Below are 8,139 nucleotides of genomic sequence, written 5' to 3'. Positions count from 1 at the left end.
TACTTTTCAATAATTATCTAATTAAGCTGTAGAATTGTGAAAAACTGTAAAAGGTGTGTATCCTAGCTGCTGATCTTGCTTCGGCTTGCAAAGGATTGCCGAAACTTTCTAAGGTATGCCAATGCCCGAGTCATTCTAAAGGTTGCTGACAAATTAATTAATGACAAAGGAGATGGGGACTTTTGGGCCAAAATGTAATGAGTAGATATATTGTTTAAAAAATTGATCATATTTTTTCATTTTAAAATATAAAATATCAGCTCAATTCTGAATCTAGAAGCGGAGAAAATTGAGAAAGATAGTTTTCATCATATTATTTGGGTATCAAATTCAACTATAATCGATTACAGAATTCAAAAAGAAAATGTTTGCACTAGTTAATTAACTCAAGATATTAAGATGCACAATTAAAGCTGTAAACAATAAAGTGCATTTAAATAAAGTTACATTAATATCGAAAATATCAATTAATATCTGATAAACCAAAATGATTATCGATTTCGTATCAATTTAAAATAAATCATATTTTTAATGACAGCTTTGAAAGCTGACTAACAGTAAGTGCTCCCGCACACATACAATTGTAAGTTGGCCGACTACTGAACAACTAAATTGCGTACGTTTACAATTTAGTTGATCAACTTTATTTTGTTGGTTGGGTAGCCGCAGACTATTCGATTTAATCAGTGACAGTGTTGCTAGCGCGGTGCGTGTGCGTGAAAATGCGGAAAAAAACGCTCTAATTGCTCTAATAATAAAAAGGAGACGAAAAAAAAAAGAGAAAATTTTGGGTGCACCTGTATTAAGTAATAGATTAGAATATGGGAAGCATCATACATTGCATTCTAAACTCAGATGTTATCCAGATAAAAAAAAAATCATACTACAGAATGAGTATTTCGTCTTTTGATGAGCTCGTATATCTAATTGGGCCAGCAATAATCAAACAGGACACACCTTTCCGACTCGCTATAGCCGTTGAGGAAAGGATTTTTTTTTAATATAATTAATATATATCCACGGACTTTTGGAACCCATCTCCTTTTTTATTTCTAAAACATGCTATTTTTTTAAATTAAGGTTCATCTATAAGTTCTTCTACTTTTTCGTTTGCAACAATTGATCGGGACGCAGACGTCGTACCCGTCGACTAAGATCCGGGCGTAGGGAAATCACGCGGACGCGTGTAGTCGTCTTCCATCTTGCCGTGCGACTGACCAACTAAGTTGGATAGTCAGCGAGCTCGTATAAGGTAACCGTGCTAACGAACAGTTGGACAACTTTTTAATTGTACGTCGATCGGAAGTGAATTTCGATTCAATTAATTAGTTGGACAATTTAGTTGGAGAAGATGTGCGGGCTAGCATATGTCAGTATACCTATTAGTATACTCTGCGATTTAGTCGGCCAACTTACAATTGTATGTCTGCGGGAGCACTAATACTGTGTCTGTCACTCGTTTTCGTGTTTACTGTTTTCCGATGCATTCTGAGTCCATTTCTGATATTTATTTATTTATGTAATTTAAATTGTAATGTATAATTTAAAGGAGATGGATACGATTCCATACATTCTTGGGCCAAAAAGTAATGAAATGAAAATGGTATCAATTATTGCATTTAGGCTTATTGATCCCTCTCTGAAAATTATCTATATTTTGGCTATCTGAGAGTGGAGTTTTTGTAAAAGTGAGGTTATGTTACAAGGTCTATAAAAAAACCCGATCACTAAGTTCTTGTAGCATTAATGTTTGTTATATTTAGTGAAGACTATTTGAAAACTCATTACAAATATTGATATACACCTGATATCCATTACATAGGCGCTATCTAGTACATAGGAGCTATCTATTCGTTTCGCCTTTTTTGAAATTAGATCCTCAGCTTATGCTGAGGAGATTTCCTTGACAAAAAAAATACATTAGAAATCTTGTTTACTGAGGATTTTTAACCGACTAAAAAAAGGAAGAGGTTACTCAATTGGACTTATAATAATTTTTGTATGTTCAGGGATAACTTCGTCGTTTATGAACCGATTTTGATAATCCTTTTTTTGTTCGAAAGGAGCTATCACAAGTGTGGTACCATGATAAGGAAACCAAGATCTTATGATGAAATCTCAGAGAGATCGATTGAAACCCTCAAGAATCGTATTGACGACTGTTGCGTTTGTTAACTTTTTTCGTCTACTTACGTTGTATTACTTGTCGAAGTAATTGAAGTCGTTTTTTTTTTTTCGTGTGCGACCAAACACAATTATATTTTCAAATTTTAAAAACTTACAGATAGTTAACAAATATAAAAAGAAAATCAATGAATAAGTTACCACCAATTACAAAATTTCACAACTAGTATTAATGGAAATAATTCTATACAAAAGCCAAGAAATCAATGATCTTCATATAAATAACATTAATCAAAATGTAATAGCGAAGTAAGTTAGAATACACTGCCGTATACTGCTATTATACATCAAACAAACAAATATTGGGCTAAATTTTAGAGTCTTGAACGGTATATTACTAGTTACTATACAATAAATCCTCAAGTAAATATATCACTTGGTATACAACACGTAAATCTAAAAGGTTAATCGCCCGTGCGTGACGTCAGACGCCGTCACTTGTGTAACAGCGCGTGAGTTTACACGCAAATAGCTGTATCAAGCTGCAGTATTTATTGATAGTGCCCGTCCTTGATTTTATATGTAAACTGCGTTTGCGGGACCTTGATCCCTTGTAGCAAGACAGAGGTATATACTTTGACATATTCACTATTGCAACTCTATTAATTTCGATGCTTACGAAATGAATTGGAAATGTTAGTACTCCACTACTGTGAGTCACACCATGCCTATAGACTGTATACAGCCTATAGCCTTGTAAATATAACGCCTTTAAAGAGACCTTGAACTTAATAGAATTGAGTTTAGACTAGCGTACTTGACGTATTCTGATATTAGTGGTTTTACTATTTCGTCTTTAATGATTCCGATGAAGCTAATAAGTAATTATTGTTACTACTCTGCGTAGTCACGTATTTCACAGCCTATAGCGTTATATGCGACCTTGATCCTAAAAGGATAGAGGTTAGACTATCTTCGCTTAGCTTTAGCTATTTTACTATTTCATCTAATTTAGTTGCTTGCGCATGTAAATGGAAATAAATGTTAGTACTTGCCCACTGTGAGTCATATCGAGATGTTTACATTTCATTCGCTTTTCATTCGCTTTTTGTGGCACAGAATGTCACTATTTTGAGCAAGTGGTACGAAAAAACACTTCCTTCTTTAAAAAAGTTCGCGTACATCTAACCATCATAGTGGCAATAGACATCATGCATTCAGCCCAATGACCTAAGAGGTCGCTTTGCTATTCAGCCTTGTCTTCGTGTGAGTATAATATTATAAATCTGGAGTATCTTTATTTGTTAAAATATTTTTGCCATTTACCGAAGAAATTCTAGGCTACAAAACTTCACGCTGTGGATTTATAGATGCTTAATTTTTGTACTAAAATCCAAAGCGGATGTCGAATAGCATTCGCGAAGCTATATCAAAACTGAATTATTATAAAATAATGTTTATAGTTTTTCATAACACACAAATGATTTTATGTCTCCATATAAAAAGAACCAATTTGTATATCTTATGAAATCCGGCGCGGATTATTTCGTTTAGCAAATAATAATAATAGCATTGGCTTCAAATGTTGCAATAAGTTACTAAAATTGAATTAAGATCAGTTTCAAAGGCCAAAGTACGAAAACGGCTACTTATCATAATTTAAGAGTTGGCAATTTAACAAAAAGTTTTAAAACGAATAATCAAATGTTGCAGGATTTGGAAAGTATGGCAACGCGTTGCTTTTGCGTTCGCAACACTGGTTTATGCTTTGCTAATTACAGTTTCGATCAGTCAAGAGCAGGGGCTCTTGACAAATATTTTTGTAGGCCATACAGATATTAGCCATGGTCTGGGCGTTTTTATTTGCGTATTACATAAACACATAGAATTATGTATTTCTGGACCCCGACAGTGAAAAAATAAATCCGAATGGGGGTCAATGAGTGTAAGTCATTTATTATTTGTTTAATTTATCTAATATATAAAATTCTCGTGTCGCAGTGTTTGTAGCTAAACTCCTTTGAAACGGCTTGACCAATTCTCATGAAATTTTGTGTGCATATTGGGTTGATCTGAGAATCGAACAACATTTATTTTTCATCCCCCTAAGTTAAGGGGGGGGGGGATTTAGGGGGTTAATAACATGTCAAGTCAGCTAGTAATTATATATTTTTGTTTGTTGCGAAATTTTGATTTGGGCAAATTGAGATAATAATGAATTTTGTATGGAATTAAATAAAGCTTTATTATTATTATTATTATTGCCAAATGCGAAATATATGCGTAGGCGCACAGTTAAAAATAACACGAGTAATAATTCTTTAAAACGCTTAAACGCGCTTCGCGCTTAAGCAAGTAGTATCCCGCAGCTGGGCATAGGCCTTTTTCTCCATGTAGGAGAAGGATCAGAGCTTAATCCACCTAGCCTTTAAACATTGACTTTTAGTTATGCATGTTCAATTAATATCACAATTATTACGAAGTTATGGTACATTGACTATAGAAATAAATAAAATTCGAGTGTCTGTTTGTAATATTAAAATAACTGCTTTTTACTAAATGAATATGGGTGTATACACGGTACATATACCAAAATAACATTTTATATAATTTTTGTCTGTCTGTCTGTGTGTCTGTTTGTTTCGGATAATCTCTGAAACGGCTGGACCGATTTTGACGGGACTTTCACTAGCAGATAGCTGATGTAATAAGTAATAACTTAGGCTACTTTTATTTTACAAAATTATTTATTTTGTACTTCTGGGAACTGAACAATACTTGTTTTTTTTTAAATTCTACGCGGACGAAGTCGCAGGCATAGCTAGTTGAAAAATAAATCTTTATTTACGTGTGATTCACTCTAATCCGGTTTTAAAACGATATTTTTACGACATAAAGCGATGATATAAAACCCAACCAGAACTCAGTCTTAAGTATTAATTGAAAAAATATGTACTTTCGCTGTGTTTTTGTAACTTAAAAGACTTGCCTACTAAACTTTAAAACATGTTTAATATGTGTGTAACATAAAAAATTTAGGTCCCATAATGATAAATTGAACGTGATCTTATATAGAAACTTTTTTTTTGGTATTATTTATTTGTTATTATCGAATATAGTACTTACTGTTTTCTGCAAACCTATGTATTTCTGTCCAACTCACACACACTTTCAGTTTGTTGTTATACACGTGTATTATGAGCCGAAAGTTATTTATTAGTAGAAGTTATAATTTTGGAACACAGTTCGTAATGGGACGATGCGGGGAACCCTAGCCGTCAAAAAACGTCCGTAACGAAAATGTGTTGAGTAGAATTTCATGTACTTATAGTTTATGTACGTTCGCTATACAGTGTCTTATGTATAGTCAACGCTATGACTGTTATTATTATTATTTATGAATCATTCACTGTTATTATTATATATATTTATGTAAATAAAATAAAAGTGTTGAGATAATTTTGTAAAGTAGTTTTTGATTTTTATCGATAAAAAATCATAATATGAATACCCGAATAATTATTTTCTATTCACCTCAACTAAAATTTATATTTATGTAATAAGGAACTTCGTTTCCATTTGGTGTCCCACGACACCACACTTTTTTTTAATGTGTATTTTTTTTATTAAAAATGTGAGCTTTTAACAAATTAGTACCAGGTTTCGTCCGAATATCTTTAATGAAAGTTAATCTTCACATCATTGGAACAATAAACTTAAAAGTAAAATTAAAATAACCCAAAAGTTTGCGTGCGTTTGTGTGTGTATTTATGTTTAACGTCTAACAATATCTTCAATTATAACTTTCTTAGTTAAAAGACTGCCTAATTAAAAATAATCAGTTTTTGAAATCTAAGCCATAAGGCACACGTTATTTTAGTATATTTGTATCTATATTCAGAATGTTATCTATATACAAAGCCACCACTTCACAGATTAAGCCATTCTCATAAATGCTTGCGGCACCTCTGCCGTCAAATTTCACAGTGACCTGATTAGATCTTCAATAGTTTGGAACCTTGAATCATATAAACATTGCCAACCGTAAATGACCGATTCGTAGAAGAAATTTGTGTCGTAACATAACTTTAACATTTAGACGTATATCAAAAGTTAATATTAGTTGTCTATCTAACCTTACAGTAAATAAAAATGAATCACTAAAGGCGTGAGTGCGAACTCGATCACGGCTGGATCAACTTGTACTATTTTTTTTTTAAATCTCGAAAACCATTTTTTTTACCTCGAAAATTTTGTAAAATTGCGAAGGAAATTGGAAAATTGCAGAACACCTAACGAGTATTTTAAATTGTTGCAAAATGTCAGTTGAGCCAGCTAGTTTACATATAATAATCTCGTGCCACAGTGTTTGCTGGTTGACGGTGATTAAGACTATTTTGGGTTATTTGGTAGGTATGAGATTAGGTCGTAAATTATATTCGCTAGTTCCTTTCAAGATGTTTTTTTAATTTATACGTTTGATAGTTAACAAGTGACCTCTGTAAGTTCAGCTAGTTGTATTAGTTTACACCATTTTTTTTAACGTTAAGAAACAAAACGCGAAAAACATTATACAATGCGAATACTTAATGACGCTAACAAATAAAAAACATACATTACTTAGGTATTCATAAAGCAATTCTATTGTTAGTTATACAATATTTAATTAACAAAAATTAAACAATAATTAAATTCATTATAATGATTGTTTTTACCTATTTACGTGTTTCAAAAATCTAAGTTTATAATCTAAAATTACCTGTACGTTATTTATTCGATAAAATTTAAATTTGATAGTAAATTAACCATTACAGGCAGTAGTAACCATACGCTTCACTTCTGCCTGTAATATCCCACTGCTAAGCATAGACCTCTTTCAGGAAGGATCAGAGCTTAATCCCCCACGCTGCTCCAATGCGGTTTAGCTGATATATTCTCTACTATGAGTAACGATCGCTATCAGGTGTACATGATAACAACCAAGACCGACGGCACAAACACCCAGTCCACGGCAAACATCTGTATGGACAATACAAATGTTTGTCATGTGCGGGGATCGAACCCGCAACCGCCAGCGCAACAGCCACAAACCAGTCCCGTGACCGTTGCGCCAACGCGTCGTCAAATTTAACCATAGCTAAAAAAAACATTTTGGAAAAAGTACGATTTCTTCTCGATCTTAATTTATTAGTTTATTATCTGTGCCTCCTGTGACGAGTGATATAAGTCGAGTTTTTTCATTCATGTCATGAGTCATTTATTGTTATTTTAATGTGAGCATTATCAGAAAAAATAACAAATTTTTTGGTCTAAATCACGTTCTCTTGTCTGTTTTAGTTACTGAAATATATTTTTTGCGTGATGTAACTGAAACTGTTAAAAAAATTGCTCGTATAGATATTTGTCAAGCTGTACCTCTTTTTCAGCAATAAATCACTGGTAGTATTCAACATTATTTTTTGTGCTGTGTTATTTAAGCGCGATTATATTTTATTTCACAATTAATTTTCAGTACATTTTTCGTGATTACTGATGTATCTTGAATTATATCCATTTAGACCTAAAATATTCGTGAACTGGTAAAATTCAGGTAAATTATGTGAATATTTTATGTGGGATGTGTGTGGGAATATAGGTTATGGTGATTTAACTTATTTATATAACGTAATAATTGTCAAAAAAGTTTTTTTCGTAAACTACCCTCAAAATTAAATATTTATAAAAAAAAAAACGTAAATACCTATTGAAAGAGAATGTTCCCTATTAAAGAAGATCATCATTACAGCCTATACAGTCCACTGCTGGACATAGGCCTCCACAAGTTTACGCCAAAAATAACGTGAACTCATGTGTTTTGCCCATAGTCACCACGCTGGGCAGGCGGGTTGGTGACCGCAGTACGGGCTTTGTCGCACCGAAGACGCTGCTGCCCGTCTTCGGCCTGTGTATTTCAAAGCCAGCAGTTGGATGGTTATCCCGCCATCGGTCGGCTTCTTAAGTTCCAAGGTGGTTGTG

The sequence above is a fragment of the Melitaea cinxia genome, chromosome 1, assembly GCF_905220565.1.
Source record: "Melitaea cinxia chromosome 1, ilMelCinx1.1, whole genome shotgun sequence".
Taxonomy (NCBI): Eukaryota; Metazoa; Arthropoda; class Insecta; order Lepidoptera; family Nymphalidae; genus Melitaea; species Melitaea cinxia.
This window is presented reverse-complemented; position numbering follows the sequence as displayed.